Here is a 15,126-nt window from a genome sequence, read left to right on the forward strand (position 1 = left end):
CCACTCACACATATGTAACTCATAACCATCCCTGTGGCTTCTACACGTACTGACAAACATGTGTGGGATTCTTTAGAAGTGACAGACACATTATCATGACATCAGAAATCATTTTATTTATACATAAGCTAAATCGACATTTCTTTCAATTGGCATGTCCAGATTTCTCCAATTTCTGAACATGAACAGCTTTGCTGTGTTCGTTTTCTTTTTTGTGTTAATGACAATTTAACCCGATAAAATATTTCAAGATTTCAATTGAGGAGACTGAATTATTTCATGTTTTTCGCAAAATACGAGTGTGATACATAACATCAAAAGGCAATTGATGTTATAAGCATTATATAGAAATGGTTGGGAGTGAAAGTGAAAATGCAATGCAAGCACAAAAACTTCCGTGGCCAATATGGGGATCGAACCCATGACATCCGCGTTATTAGCACGGCGCTCTAACCAGCTGAGCTAATCGGCCAACTGAGAGAGAGGCTGAGCCAGTTGAACATATATACCCTTGAAAACCCCATTTTAGGCATGCTGTGAAAGTTAAGACGTTTCTTTCAGATAGCGTGGCATAAGGCACCTTGCATGCTGTCTCTCCAGAGACGTGGTTTCCAATCCGACCACTCACACATATGTAACTCATAACCATCCCTGTGGCTTCTACACGTACTGACAAACATGTGTGGGATTCTTTAGAAGTGACAGACACATTATCATGACATCAGAAATCATTTTATTTATACATAAGCTAAATCGACATTTCTTTCAATTGGCATGTCCAGATTTCTCCAATTTCTGAACATGAACAGCTTTGCTGTGTTCGTTTTCTTTTTTGTGTTAATGACAATTTAACCCGATAAAATATTTCAAGATTTCAATTGAGGAGACTGAATTATTTAATGTTTTTCGCAAAATACGAGTGTGATACATAACATCAAAAGGCAATTGATGTTATAAGCATTATATAGAAATGGTTGGGAGTGAAAGTGAAAATGCAATGCAAGCACAAAAACTTCCGTGGCCAATATGGGGATCGAACCCATGACATCCGCGTTATTAGCACGGCGCTCTAACCAGCTGAGCTAATCGGCCAACTGAGAGAGAGGCTGAGCCAGTTGAACATATATACCCTTGAAAACCCCATTTTAGGCATGCTGTGAAAGTTAAGACGTTTCTTTCAGATAGCGTGGCATAAGGCACCTTGCATGCTGTCTCTCCAGAGACGTGGTTTCCAATCCGACCACTCACACATATGTAACTCATAACCATCCCTGTGGCTTCTACACGTACTGACAAACATGTGTGGGATTCTTTAGAAGTGACAGACACATTATCATGACATCAGAAATCATTTTATTTATACATAAGCTAAATCGACATTTCTTTCAATTGGCATGTCCAGATTTCTCCAATTTCTGAACATGAACAGCTTTGCTGTGTTCGTTTTCTTTTTTGTGTTAATGACAATTTAACCCGATAAAATATTTCAAGATTTCAATTGAGGAGACTGAATTATTTCATGTTTTTCGCAAAATACGAGTGTGATACATAACATCAAAAGGCAATTGATGTTATAAGCATTATATAGAAATGGTTGGGAGTGAAAGTGAAAATGCAATGCAAGCACAAAAACTTCCGTGGCCAATATGGGGATCGAACCCATGACATCCGCGTTATTAGCACGGCGCTCTAACCAGCTGAGCTAATCGGCCAACTGAGAGAGAGGCTGAGCCAGTTGAACATATATACCCTTGAAAACCCCATTTTAGGCATGCTGTGAAAGTTAAGACGTTTCTTTCAGATAGCGTGGCATAAGGCACCTTGCATGCTGTCTCTCCAGAGACGTGGTTTCCAATCCGACCACTCACACATATGTAACTCATAACCATCCCTGTGGCTTCTACACGTACTGACAAACATGTGTGGGATTCTTTAGAAGTGACAGACACATTATCATGACATCAGAAATCATTTTATTTATACATAAGCTAAATCGACATTTCTTTCAATTGGCATGTCAAGATTTCTCCAATTTCTGAACATGAACAGCTTTGCTGTGTTCGTTTTCTTTTTTGTGTTAATGACAATTTAACCCGATAAAATATTTCAAGATTTCAATTGAGGAGACTGAATTATTTCATGTTTTTCGCAAAATACGAGAGTGATACATAACATCAAAAGGCAATTGATGTTATAAGCATTATATAGAAATGGTTGGGAGTGAAAGTGAAAATGCAATGCAAGCACAAAAACTTCCGTGGCCAATATGGGTATCGAACCCATGACATCCGCGTTATTAGCACGGCGCTCTAACCAGCTGAGCTAATCGGCCAACTGAGAAAGAGGCTGATCCAATTGAAGATATATACCCTTGAAAACCCCATTTTAGGCATGCTGTGAAAGTTAAGACGTTTCTTTCAGATAGCGTGGCATAAGGCACCTTGCATGCTGTCTCTCCAGAGACGTGGTTTCCAATCCGACCACTCACACATATGTAACTCATAACCATCCCTGTGGCTTCTACACGTACTGACAAACATGTGTGGGATTCTTTAGAAGTGACAGACACATTATCATGACATCAGAAATCATTTTATTTATACATAAGCTAAATCGACATTTCTTTCAATTGGCATGTCCAGATTTCTCCAATTTCTGAACATGAACAGCTTTGCTGTGTTCGTTTTCTTTTTTGTGTTAATGACAATTTAACCAGATAAAATATTTCAAGATTTCAATTGAGGAGACTGAATTATTTCATGTTTTTCGCAAAATACGAGTGTGATACATAACCTCAAAAGGCAATTGATGTTATAAGCATTATATAGAAATGGTTGGGAGTGAAAGTGAAAATGCAATGCAAGCACAAAAACTTCCGTGGCCAATATGGGGATCGAACCCATGACATCCGCGTTATTAGCACGGCGCTCTAACCAGCTGAGCTAATCGGCCAACTGAGAGAGAGGCTGAGCCAATTGAACATATATACCCTTGAAAACCCCATTTTAGGCATGCTGTGAAAGTTAAGACGTTTCTTTCAGATAGCGTGGCATAAGGCACCTTGCATGCTGTCTCTCCAGAGACGTGGTTTCCAATCCGACCACTCACACATATGTAACTCATAACCATCCCTGTGGCTTCTACACGTACTGACAAACATGTGTGGGATTCTTTAGAAGTGACAGACACATTATCATGACATCAGAAATCATTTTATTTATACATAAGCTAAATCGACATTTCTTTCAATTGGCATGTCCAGATTTCTCCAATTTCTGAACATGAACAGCTTTGCTGTGTTCGTTTTCTTTTTTGTGTTAATGACAATTTAACCCGATAAAATATTTCAAGATTTCAATTGAGGAGACTGAATTATTTCATGTTTTTCGCAAAATACGAGTGTGATACATAACATCAAAAGGCAATTGATGTTATAAGCATTATATAGAAATGGTTGGGAGTGAAAGTGAAAATGCAATGCAAGCACAAAAACTTCCGTGGCCAATATGGGTATCGAACCCATGACATCCGCGTTATTAGCACGGCGCTCTAACCAGCTGAGCTAATCGGCCAACTGAGAGAGAGCCTGAGCCAGTTGAACATATATACCCTTGAAAACCCCATTTTAGGCATGCTGTGAAAGTTAAGACGTTTCTTTCAGATAGCGTGGCATAAGGCACCTTGCATGCTGTCTCTCCAGAGACGTGGTTTCCAATCCGACCACTCACACATATGTAACTCATAACCATCCCTGTGGCTTCTACACGTACTGACAAACATGTGTGGGATTCTTTAGAAGTGACAGACACGTTATCATGACATCAGAAATCATTTTATTTATACATAAGCTAAATCGACATTTCTTTCAATTGGCATGTCCAGATTTCTCCAATTTCTGAACATGAACAGCTTTGCTGTGTTCGTTTTCTTTTTTGTGTTAATGACAATTTAACCCGATAAAATATTTCAAGATTTCAATTGAGGAGACTGAATTATTTCATGTTTTTCGCAAAATACGAGTGTGATACATAACCTCAAAAGGCAATTGATGTTATAAGCATTATATAGAAATGGTTGGGAGTGAAAGTGAAAATGCAATGCAAGCACAAAAACTTCCGTGGCCAATATGGGGATCGAACCCATGACATCCGCGTTATTAGCACGGCGCTCTAACCAGCTGAGCTAATCGGCCAACTGAGAGAGAGGCTGAGCCAGTTGAACATATATACCCTTGAAAACCCCATTTTAGGCATGCTGTGAAAGTTAAGACGTTTCTTTCAGATAGCGTGGCATAAGGCACCTTGCATGCTGTCTCTCCAGAGACGTGGTTTCCAATCCGACCACTCACACATATGTAACTCATAACCATCCCTGTGGCTTCTACACGTACTGACAAACATGTGTGGGATTCTTTAGAAGTGACAGACACATTATCATGACATCAGAAATCATTTTATTTATACATAAGCTAAATCGACATTTCTTTCAATTGGCATGTCCAGATTTCTCCAATTTCTGAACATGAACAGCTTTGCTGTGTTCGTTTTCTTTTTTGTGTTAATGACAATTTAACCCGATAAAATATTTCAAGATTTCAGTTGAGGAGACTGAATTATTTCATGTTTTTCGCAAAATACGAGTGTGATACATAACCTCAAAAGGCAATTGATGTTATAAGCATTATATAGAAATGGTTGGGAGTGAAAGTGAAAATGCAATGCAAGCACAAAAACTTCCTTGGCCAATATGGGGATCGAACCCATGACATCCGCGTTATTAGCACGGCGCTCTAACCAGCTGAGCTAATCGGCCAACTGAGAGAGAGGCTGAGCCAGTTGAACATATATACCCTTGAAAACCCCATTTTAGGCATGCTGTGAAAGTTAAGACGTTTCTTTCAGATAGCGTGGCATAAGGCACCTTGCATGCTGTCTCTCCAGAGACGTGGTTTCCAATCCGACCACTCACACATATGTAACTCATAACCATCCCTGTGGCTTCTACACGTACTGACAAACATGTGTGGGATTCTTTAGAAGTGACAGACACATTATCATGACATCAGAAATCATTTTATTTATACATAAGCTAAATCGACATTTCTTTCAATTGGCATGTCCAGATTTCTCCAATTTCTGAACATGAACAGCTTTGCTGTGTTCGTTTTCTTTTTTGTGTTAATGACAATTTAACCCGATAAAATATTTCAAGATTTCAATTGAGGAGACTGAATTATTTCATGTTTTTCGCAAAATACGAGAGTGATACATAACATCAAAAGGCAATTGATGTTATAAGCATTATATAGAAATGGTTGGGAGTGAAAGTGAAAATGCAATGCAAGCACAAAAACTTCCGTGGCCAATATGGGTATCGAACCCATGACATCCGCGTTATTAGCACGGCGCTCTAACCAGCTGAGCTAATCGGCCAACTGAGAAACAGGCTGATCCTATTGAAGATATATACCCTTGAAAACCCCATTTTAGGCATGGTGTGAAAGTTAAGACGTTTCTTTCAGATAGCGTGGCATAAGGCACCTTGCATGCTGTCTCTCCAGAGACGTGGTTTCCAATCCGACCACTCACACATATGTAACTCATAACCATCCCTGTGGCTTCTACACGTACTGACAAACATGTGTGGGATTCTTTAGAAGTGACAGACACATTATCATGACATCAGAAATCATTTTATTTATACATAAGCTAAATCGACATTACTTTCAATTGGCATGTCCAGATTTCTCCAATTTCTGAACATGAACAGCTTTGCTGTGTTCGTTTTCTTTTTTGTGTTAATGACAATTTAACCAGATAAAATATTTCAAGATTTCAATTGAGGAGACTGAATTATTTCATGTTTTTCGCAAAATACGAGTGTGATACATAACATCAAAAGGCAATTGATGTTATAAGCATTATATAGAAATGGTTGGGAGTGAAAGTGAAAATGCAATGCAAGCACAAAAACTTCCGTGGCCAATATGGGGATCGAACCCATGACATCCGCGTTATTAGCACGGCGCTCTAACCAGCTGAGCTAATCGGCCAACTGAGAGAGAGGCTGAGCCAGTTGAACATATATACCCTTGAAAACCCCATTTTAGGCATGCTGTGAAAGTTAAGACGTTTCTTTCAGATAGCGTGGCATAAGGCACCTTGCATGCTGTCTCTCCAGAGACGTGGTTTCCAATCCGACCACTCACACATATGTAACTCATAACCATCCCTGTGGCTTCTACACGTACTGACAAACATGTGTGGGATTCTTTAGAAGTGACAGACACATTATCATGACATCAGAAATCATTTTATTTATACATAAGCTAAATCGACATTTCTTTCAATTGGCATGTCCAGATTTCTCCAATTTCTGAACATGAACAGCTTTGCTGTGTTCGTTTTCTTTTTTGTGTTAATGACAATTTAACCCGATAAAATATTTCAAGATTTCAGTTGAGGAGACTGAATTATTTCATGTTTTTCGCAAAATACGAGTGTGATACATAACCTCAAAAGGCAATTGATGTTATAAGCATTATATAGAAATGGTTGGGAGTGAAAGTGAAAATGCAATGCAAGCACAAAAACTTCCGTGGCCAATATGGGGATCGAACCCATGACATCCGCGTTATTAGCACGGCGCTCTAACCAGCTGAGCTAATCGGCCAACTGAGAGAGAGGCTGAGCCAGTTGAACATATATACCCTTGAAAACCCCATTTTAGGCATGCTGTGAAAGTTAAGACGTTTCTTTCAGATAGCGTGGCATAAGGCACCTTGCATGCTGTCTCTCCAGAGACGTGGTTTCCAATCCGACCACTCACACATATGTAACTCATAACCATCCCTGTGGCTTCTACACGTACTGACAAACATGTGTGGGATTCTTTAGAAGTGACAGACACATTATCATGACATCAGAAATCATTTTATTTATACATAAGCTAAATCGACATTTCTTTCAATTGGCATGTCCAGATTTCTCCAATTTCTGAACATGAACAGCTTTGCTGTGTTCGTTTTCTTTTTTGTGTTAATGACAATTTAACCCGATAAAATATTTCAAGATTTCAATTGAGGAGACTGAATTATTTCATGTTTTTCGCAAAATACGAGTGTGATACATAACATCAAAAGGCAATTGATGTTATAAGCATTATATAGAAATGGTTGGGAGTGAAAGTGAAAATGCAATGCAAGCACAAAAACTTCCGTGGCCAATATGGGTATCGAACCCATGACATCCGCGTTATTAGCACGGCGCTCTAACCAGCTGAGCTAATCGGCCAACTGAGAAACAGGCTGATCCTATTGAAGATATATACCCTTGAAAACCCCATTTTAGGCATGGTGTGAAAGTTAAGACGTTTCTTTCAGATAGCGTGGCATAAGGCACCTTGCATGCTGTCTCTCCAGAGACGTGGTTTCCAATCCGACCACTCACACATATGTAACTCATAACCATCCCTGTGGCTTCTACACGTACTGACAAACATGTGTGGGATTCTTTAGAAGTGACAGACACATTATCATGACATCAGAAATCATTTTATTTATACATAAGCTAAATCGACATTACTTTCAATTGGCATGTCCAGATTTCTCCAATTTCTGAACATGAACAGCTTTGCTGTGTTCGTTTTCTTTTTTGTGTTAATGACAATTTAACCAGATAAAATATTTCAAGATTTCAATTGAGGAGACTGAATTATTTCATGTTTTTCGCAAAATACGAGTGTGATACATAACATCAAAAGGCAATTGATGTTATAAGCATTATATAGAAATGGTTGGGAGTGAAAGTGAAAATGCAATGCAAGCACAAAAACTTCCGTGGCCAATATGGGGATCGAACCCATGACATCCGCGTTATTAGCACGGCGCTCTAACCAGCTGAGCTAATCGGCCAACTGAGAGAGAGGCTGAGCCAATTGAACATATATACCCTTGAAAACCCCATTTTAGGCATGCTGTGAAAGTTAAGACGTTTCTTTCAGATAGCGTGGCATAAGGCACCTTGCATGCTGTCTCTCCAGAGACGTGGTTTCCAATCCGACCACTCACACATATGTAACTCATAACCATCCCTGTGGCTTCTACACGTACTGACAAACATGTGTGGGATTCTTTAGAAGTGACAGACACATTATCATGACATCAGAAATCATTTTATTTATACATAAGCTAAATCGACATTTCTTTCAATTGGCATGTCCAGATTTCTCCAATTTCTGAACATGAACAGCTTTGCTGTGTTCGTTTTCTTTTTTGTGTTAATGACAATTTAACCCGATAAAATATTTCAAGATTTCAATTGAGGAGACTGAATTATTTCATGTTTTTCGCAAAATACGAGTGTGATACATAACATCAAAAGGCAATTGATGTTATAAGCATTATATAGAAATGGTTGGGAGTGAAAGTGAAAATGCAATGCAAGCACAAAAACTTCCGTGGCCAATATGGGGATCGAACCCATGACATCCGCGTTATTAGCACGGCGCTCTAACCAGCTGAGCTAATCGGCCAACTGAGAGAGAGGCTGAGCCAGTTGAACATATATACCCTTGAAAACCCCATTTTAGGCATGCTGTGAAAGTTAAGACGTTTCTTTCAGATAGCGTGGCATAAGGCACCTTGCATGCTGTCCCTCCAGAGACGTGGTTTCCAATCCGACCACTCACACATATGTAACTCATAACCATCCCTGTGGCTTCTACACGTACTGACAAACATGTGTGGGATTCTTTAGAAGTGACAGACACATTATCATGACATCAGAAATCATTTTATTTATACATAAGCTAAATCGACATTTCTTTCAATTGGCATGTCCAGATTTCTCCAATTTCTGAACATGAACAGCTTTGCTGTGTTCGTTTTCTTTTTTGTGTTAATGACAATTTAACCCGATAAAATATTTCAAGATTTCAATTGAGGAGACTGAATTATTTCATGTTTTTCGCAAAATACGAGTGTGATACATAACATCAAAAGGCAATTGATGTTATAAGCATTATATAGAAATGGTTGGGAGTGAAATTGAAAATGCAATGCAAGCACAAAAACTTCCGTGGCCAATATGGGGATCGAACCCATGACATCCGCGTTATTAGCACGGCGCTCTAACCAGCTGAGCTAATCGGCCAACTGAGAGAGAGCCTGAGCCAGTTGAACATATATACCCTTGAAAACCCCATTTTAGGCATGCTGTGAAAGTTAAGACGTTTCTTTCAGATAGCGTGGCATAAGGCACCTTGCATGCTGTCTCTCCAGAGACGTGGTTTCCAATCCGACCACTCACACATATGTAACTCATAACCATCCCTGTGGCTTCTACACGTACTGACAAACATGTGTGGGATTCTTTAGAAGTGACAGACACATTATCATGACATCAGAAATCATTTTATTTATACATAAGCTAAATCGACATTTCTTTCAATTGGCATGTCCAGATTTCTCCAATTTCTGAACATGAACAGCTTTGCTGTGTTCGTTTTCTTTTTTGTGTTAATGACAATTTAACCCGATAAAATATTTCAAGATTTCAATTGAGGAGACTGAATTATTTCATGTTTTTCGCAAAATACGAGTGTGATACATAACATCAAAAGGCAATTGATGTTATAAGCATTATATAGAAATGGTTGGGAGTGAAAGTGAAAATGCAATGCAAGCACAAAAACTTCCGTGGCCAATATGGGGATCGAACCCATGACATCCGCGTTATTAGCACGGCGCTCTAACCAGCTGAGCTAATCGGCCAACTGAGAGAGAGCCTGAGCCAGTTGAACATATATACCCTTGAAAACCCCATTTTAGGCATGCTGTGAAAGTTAAGACGTTTCTTTCAGATAGCGTGGCATAAGGCACCTTGCATGCTGTCTCTCCAGAGACGTGGTTTCCAATCCGACCACTCACACATATGTAACTCATAACCATCCCTGTGGCTTCTACACGTACTGACAAACATGTGTGGGATTCTTTAGAAGTGACAGACACATTATCATGACATCAGAAATCATTTTATTTATACATAAGCTAAATCGACATTTCTTTCAATTGGCATGTCCAGATTTCTCCAATTTCTGAACATGAACAGCTTTGCTGTGTTCGTTTTCTTTTTTGTGTTAATGACAATTTAACCCGATAAAATATTTCAAGATTTCAATTGAGGAGACTGAATTATTTCATGTTTTTCGCAAAATACGATTGTGATACATAACATCAAAAGGCAATTGATGTTATAAGCATTATATAGAAATGGTTGGGAGTGAAAGTGAAAATGCAATGCAAGCACAAAAACTTCCGTGGCCAATATGGGGATCGAACCCATGACATCCGCGTTATTAGCACGGCGCTCTAACCAGCTGAGCTAATCGGCCAACTGAGAGAGAGCCTGAGCCAGTTGAACATATATACCCTTGAAAACCCCATTTTAGGCATGGTGTGAAAGTTAAGACGTTTCTTTCAGATAGCGTGGCATAAGGCACCTTGCATGCTGTCTCTCCAGAGACGTGGTTTCCAATCCGACCACTCACACATATGTAACTCATAACCATCCCTGTGGCTTCTACACGTACTGACAAACATGTGTGGGATTCTTTAGAAGTGACAGACACATTATCATGACATCAGAAATCATTTTATTTATACATAAGCTAAATCGACATTTCTTTCAATTGGCATGTCCAGATTTCTCCAATTTCTGAACATGAACAGCTTTGCTGTGTTCGTCTTCTTTTTTGTGTTAATGACAATTTAACCCGATAAAATATTTCAAGATTTCAATTGAGGAGACTGAATTATTTCATGTTTTTCGCAAAATACGAGTGTGATACATAACATCAAAAGGCAATTGATGTTATAAGCATTATATAGAAATGGTTGGGAGTGAAAGTGAAAATGCAATGCAAGCACAAAAACTTCCGTGGCCAATATGGGGATCGAACCCATGACATCCGCGTTATTAGCACGGCGCTCTAACCAGCTGAGCTAATCGGCCAACTGAGAGAGAGCCTGAGCCAGTTGAACATATATACCCTTGAAAACCCCATTTTAGGCATGCTGTGAAAGTTAAGACGTTTCTTTCAGATAGCGTGGCATAAGGCACCTTGCATGCTGTCTCTCCAGAGACGTGGTTTCCAATCCGACCACTCACACATATGTAACTCATAACCATCCCTGTGGCTTCTACACGTACTGACAAACATGTGTGGGATTCTTTAGAAGTGACAGACACATTATCATGACATCAGAAATCATTTTATTTATACATAAGCTAAATCGACATTTCTTTCAATTGGCATGTCCAGATTTCTCCAATTTCTGAACATGAACAGCTTTGCTGTGTTCGTTTTCTTTTTTGTGTTAATGACAATTTAACCCGATAAAATATTTCAAGATTTCAATTGAGGAGACTGAATTATTTCATGTTTTTCGCAAAATACGAGTGTGATACATAACATCAAAAGGCAATTGATGTTATAAGCATTATATAGAAATGGTTGGGAGTGAAAGTGAAAATGCAATGCAAGCACAAAAACTTCCGTGGCCAATATGGGGATCGAACCCATGACATCCGCGTTATTAGCACGGCGCTCTAACCAGCTGAGCTAATCGGCCAACTGAGAGAGAGCCTGAGCCAGTTGAACATATATACCCTTGAAAACCCCATTTTAGGCATGCTGTGAAAGTTAAGACGTTTCTTTCAGATAGCGTGGCATAAGGCACCTTGCATGCTGTCTCTCCAGAGACGTGGTTTCCAATCCGACCACTCACACATATGTAACTCATAACCATCCCTGTGGCTTCTACACGTACTGACAAACATGTGTGGGATTCTTTAGAAGTGACAGACACATTATCATGACATCAGAAATCATTTTATTTATACATAAGCTAAATCGACATTTCTTTCAATTGGCATGTCCAGATTTCTCCAATTTCTGAACATGAACAGCTTTGCTGTGTTCGTTTTCTTTTTTGTGTTAATGACAATTTAACCCGATAAAATATTTCAAGATTTCAATTGAGGAGACTGAATTATTTCATGTTTTTCGCAAAATACGATTGTGATACATAACATCAAAAGGCAATTGATGTTATAAGCATTATATAGAAATGGTTGGGAGTGAAAGTGAAAATGCAATGCAAGCACAAAAACTTCCGTGGCCAATATGGGGATCGAACCCATGACATCCGCGTTATTAGCACGGCGCTCTAACCAGCTGAGCTAATCGGCCAACTGAGAGAGAGCCTGAGCCAGTTGAACATATATACCCTTGAAAACCCCATTTTAGGCATGCTGTGAAAGTTAAGACGTTTCTTTCAGATAGCGTGGCATAAGGCACCTTGCATGCTGTCTCTCCAGAGACGTGGTTTCCAATCCGACCACTCACACATATGTAACTCATAACCATCCCTGTGGCTTCTACACGTACTGACAAACATGTGTGGGATTCTTTAGAAGTGACAGACACATTATCATGACATCAGAAATCATTTTATTTATACATAAGCTAAATCGACATTTCTTTCAATTGGCATGTCCAGATTTCTCCAATTTCTGAACATGAACAGCTTTGCTGTGTTCGTCTTCTTTTTTGTGTTAATGACAATTTAACCCGATAAAATATTTCAAGATTTCAATTGAGGAGACTGAATTATTTCATGTTTTTCGCAAAATACGAGTGTGATACATAACATCAAAAGGCAATTGATGTTATAAGCATTATATAGAAATGGTTGGGAGTGAAAGTGAAAATGCAATGCAAGCACAAAAACTTCCGTGGCCAATATGGGGATCGAACCCATGACATCCGCGTTATTAGCACGGCGCTCTAACCAGCTGAGCTAATCGGCCAACTGAGAAAGAGGCTGAGCCAATTGAAGATATATACCCTTGAAAACCCCATTTTAGGCATGGTGTGAAAGTTAAGACGTTTTTTTCAGATAGCGTGGCATAAGGCACCTTGCATGCTGTCTCTCCAGAGACGTGGTTTCCAATCTGACCACTCACACATATGTAACTTATAACCATCCCTGTGGCTTCTACACGTACTGACAAACTTGTGTGGGATTCTTTAGAAGTGACAGACACATTATCATGACATCAGAAATCATTTTATTTATACATAAGCTAAATCGACATTTCTTTCAATTGGCATGTCCAGATTTCTCCAATTTCTGAACATGAACAGCTTTGCTGTGTTCGTTTTCTTTTTTGTGTTAATGACAATTTAACCAGATAAAATATTTCAAGATTTCAATTGAGGAGACTGAATTATTTCATGTTTTTCGCAAAATACGAGTTTGATACATAACATCAAAAGGCAATTGATGTTATAAGCATTATATAGAAATGGTTGGGAGTGAAAGTGAAAATGCAATGCAAGCACAAAAACTTCCGTGGCCAATATGGGGATCGAACCCATGACATCCGCGTTATTAGCACGGCGCTCTAACCAGCTGAGCTAATCGGCCAACTGAGAGAGAGGCTGAGCCAGTTGAACATATATACCCTTGAAAACCCCATTTTAGGCATGCTGTGAAAGTTAAGACGTTTCTTTCAGATAGCGTGGCATAAGGCACCTTGCATGCTGTCTCTCCAGAGACGTGGTTTCCAATCCGACCACTCACACATATGTAACTCATAACCATCCCTGTGGCTTCTACACGTACTGACAAACATGTGTGGGATTCTTTAGAAGTGACAGACACATTATCATGACATCAGAAATCATTTTATTTATACATAAGCTAAATCGACATTTCTTTCAATTGGCATGTCCAGATTTCTCCAATTTCTGAACATGAACAGCTTTGCTGTGTTCGTTTTCTTTTTTGTGTTAATGACAATTTAACCAGATAAAATATTTCAAGATTTCAATTGAGGAGACTGAATTATTTCATGTTTTTCGCAAAATACGAGTTTGATACATAACATCAAAAGGCAATTGATGTTATAAGCATTATATAGAAATGGTTGGGAGTGAAAGTGAAAATGCAATGCAAGCACAAAAACTTCCGTGGCCAATATGGGGATCGAACCCATGACATCCGCGTTATTAGCACGGCGCTCTAACCAGCTGAGCTAATCGGCCAACTGAGAGAGAGGCTGAGCCAGTTGAACATATATACCCTTGAAAACCCCATTTTAGGCATGCTGTGAAAGTTAAGACGTTTCTTTCAGATAGCGTGGCATAAGGCACCTTGCATGCTGTCTCTCCAGAGACGTGGTTTCCAATCCGACCACTCACACATATGTAACTCATAACCATCCCTGTGGCTTCTACACGTACTGACAAACATGTGTGGGATTCTTTAGAAGTGACAGACACATTATCATGACATCAGAAATCATTTTATTTATACATAAGCTAAATCGACATTTCTTTCAATTGGCATGTCCAGATTTCTCCAATTTCTGAACATGAACAGCTTTGCTGTGTTCGTTTTCTTTTTTGTGTTAATGACAATTTAACCCGATAAAATATTTCAAGATTTCAATTGAGGAGACTGAATTATTTCATGTTTTTCGCAAAATACGAGTGTGATACATAACATCAAAAGGCAATTGATGTTATAAGCATTATATAGAAATGGTTGGGAGTGAAAGTGAAAATACAATGCAAGCACAAAAACTTCCGTGGCCAATATGGGGATCGAACCCATGACATCCGCGTTATTAGCACGGCGCTCTAACCAGCTGAGCTAATCGGCCAACTGAGAGAGAGGCCGAGCCAATTGAACATATATACCCTTGAAAACCCCATTTTAGGCATGGTGTGAAAGTTAAGACGTTTCTTTCAGATAGCGTGGCATAAGGCACCTTGCATGCTGTCTCTCCAGAGACGTGGTTTCCAATCCGACCACTCACACATATGTAACTCATAACCATCCCTGTGGCTTCTACACGTACTGACAAACAAGTGTGGGATTCTTTAGAAGTGACAGACACATTATCATGACATCAGAAATCATTTTATTTATACATAAGCTAAATCGACATTTCTTTCAATTGGCATGTCCAGATTTCTCCAATTTCTGAACATGAACAGCTTTGCTGTGTTCGTTTTCTTTTTTGTGTTAATGACAATTTAACCCGATAAAATATT

At 39.1% G+C, this 15,126-nt stretch overlaps 24 non-coding genes across 24 annotated transcripts; all 24 read right to left on the reverse strand.

Annotated features, from left to right (window-relative positions):
* Positions 1-398: 398 nt before the first annotated feature.
* On the reverse strand, positions 399-472 carry Trnai-aau. Its single transcript has one exon. It is a non-coding gene; the product is annotated as a tRNA-Ile (tRNA).
* Positions 473-1,018: 546 nt separating this feature from the next.
* On the reverse strand, positions 1,019-1,092 carry Trnai-aau. The gene has a single exon. It is a non-coding gene; the product is annotated as a tRNA-Ile (tRNA).
* Positions 1,093-1,638: 546 nt separating this feature from the next.
* Trnai-aau lies at positions 1,639-1,712 on the reverse strand. The gene has a single exon. It is a non-coding gene; the product is annotated as a tRNA-Ile (tRNA).
* Positions 1,713-2,258: 546 nt separating this feature from the next.
* Positions 2,259-2,332, reverse strand: Trnai-aau. Its single transcript has one exon. It is a non-coding gene; the product is annotated as a tRNA-Ile (tRNA).
* Positions 2,333-2,878: 546 nt separating this feature from the next.
* Positions 2,879-2,952, reverse strand: Trnai-aau. Its single transcript has one exon. It is a non-coding gene; the product is annotated as a tRNA-Ile (tRNA).
* Positions 2,953-3,498: 546 nt separating this feature from the next.
* On the reverse strand, positions 3,499-3,572 carry Trnai-aau. The gene has a single exon. It is a non-coding gene; the product is annotated as a tRNA-Ile (tRNA).
* A 546-nt stretch (positions 3,573-4,118) lies between these two features.
* On the reverse strand, positions 4,119-4,192 carry Trnai-aau. Its single transcript has one exon. It is a non-coding gene; the product is annotated as a tRNA-Ile (tRNA).
* Positions 4,193-4,738: 546 nt separating this feature from the next.
* On the reverse strand, positions 4,739-4,812 carry Trnai-aau. The gene has a single exon. It is a non-coding gene; the product is annotated as a tRNA-Ile (tRNA).
* A 546-nt stretch (positions 4,813-5,358) lies between these two features.
* Trnai-aau lies at positions 5,359-5,432 on the reverse strand. The gene has a single exon. It is a non-coding gene; the product is annotated as a tRNA-Ile (tRNA).
* Positions 5,433-5,978: 546 nt separating this feature from the next.
* Positions 5,979-6,052, reverse strand: Trnai-aau. The gene has a single exon. It is a non-coding gene; the product is annotated as a tRNA-Ile (tRNA).
* Positions 6,053-6,598: 546 nt separating this feature from the next.
* On the reverse strand, positions 6,599-6,672 carry Trnai-aau. The gene has a single exon. It is a non-coding gene; the product is annotated as a tRNA-Ile (tRNA).
* A 546-nt stretch (positions 6,673-7,218) lies between these two features.
* On the reverse strand, positions 7,219-7,292 carry Trnai-aau. The gene has a single exon. It is a non-coding gene; the product is annotated as a tRNA-Ile (tRNA).
* A 546-nt stretch (positions 7,293-7,838) lies between these two features.
* Positions 7,839-7,912, reverse strand: Trnai-aau. Its single transcript has one exon. It is a non-coding gene; the product is annotated as a tRNA-Ile (tRNA).
* Positions 7,913-8,458: 546 nt separating this feature from the next.
* On the reverse strand, positions 8,459-8,532 carry Trnai-aau. Its single transcript has one exon. It is a non-coding gene; the product is annotated as a tRNA-Ile (tRNA).
* Positions 8,533-9,078: 546 nt separating this feature from the next.
* Trnai-aau lies at positions 9,079-9,152 on the reverse strand. The gene has a single exon. It is a non-coding gene; the product is annotated as a tRNA-Ile (tRNA).
* A 546-nt stretch (positions 9,153-9,698) lies between these two features.
* Trnai-aau lies at positions 9,699-9,772 on the reverse strand. The gene has a single exon. It is a non-coding gene; the product is annotated as a tRNA-Ile (tRNA).
* A 546-nt stretch (positions 9,773-10,318) lies between these two features.
* Positions 10,319-10,392, reverse strand: Trnai-aau. The gene has a single exon. It is a non-coding gene; the product is annotated as a tRNA-Ile (tRNA).
* A 546-nt stretch (positions 10,393-10,938) lies between these two features.
* Trnai-aau lies at positions 10,939-11,012 on the reverse strand. Its single transcript has one exon. It is a non-coding gene; the product is annotated as a tRNA-Ile (tRNA).
* Positions 11,013-11,558: 546 nt separating this feature from the next.
* On the reverse strand, positions 11,559-11,632 carry Trnai-aau. The gene has a single exon. It is a non-coding gene; the product is annotated as a tRNA-Ile (tRNA).
* Positions 11,633-12,178: 546 nt separating this feature from the next.
* Positions 12,179-12,252, reverse strand: Trnai-aau. Its single transcript has one exon. It is a non-coding gene; the product is annotated as a tRNA-Ile (tRNA).
* A 546-nt stretch (positions 12,253-12,798) lies between these two features.
* Positions 12,799-12,872, reverse strand: Trnai-aau. Its single transcript has one exon. It is a non-coding gene; the product is annotated as a tRNA-Ile (tRNA).
* A 546-nt stretch (positions 12,873-13,418) lies between these two features.
* Positions 13,419-13,492, reverse strand: Trnai-aau. Its single transcript has one exon. It is a non-coding gene; the product is annotated as a tRNA-Ile (tRNA).
* Positions 13,493-14,038: 546 nt separating this feature from the next.
* Positions 14,039-14,112, reverse strand: Trnai-aau. The gene has a single exon. It is a non-coding gene; the product is annotated as a tRNA-Ile (tRNA).
* Positions 14,113-14,658: 546 nt separating this feature from the next.
* Positions 14,659-14,732, reverse strand: Trnai-aau. Its single transcript has one exon. It is a non-coding gene; the product is annotated as a tRNA-Ile (tRNA).
* Positions 14,733-15,126: the final 394 nt, after the last annotated feature.

This window comes from Haliotis rufescens, unplaced genomic scaffold, assembly GCF_023055435.1.
Source record: "Haliotis rufescens isolate VD_foot unplaced genomic scaffold, xgHalRufe1.0.p SCAF_138, whole genome shotgun sequence".
Classification (NCBI taxonomy): Eukaryota; Metazoa; Mollusca; class Gastropoda; order Lepetellida; family Haliotidae; genus Haliotis; species Haliotis rufescens.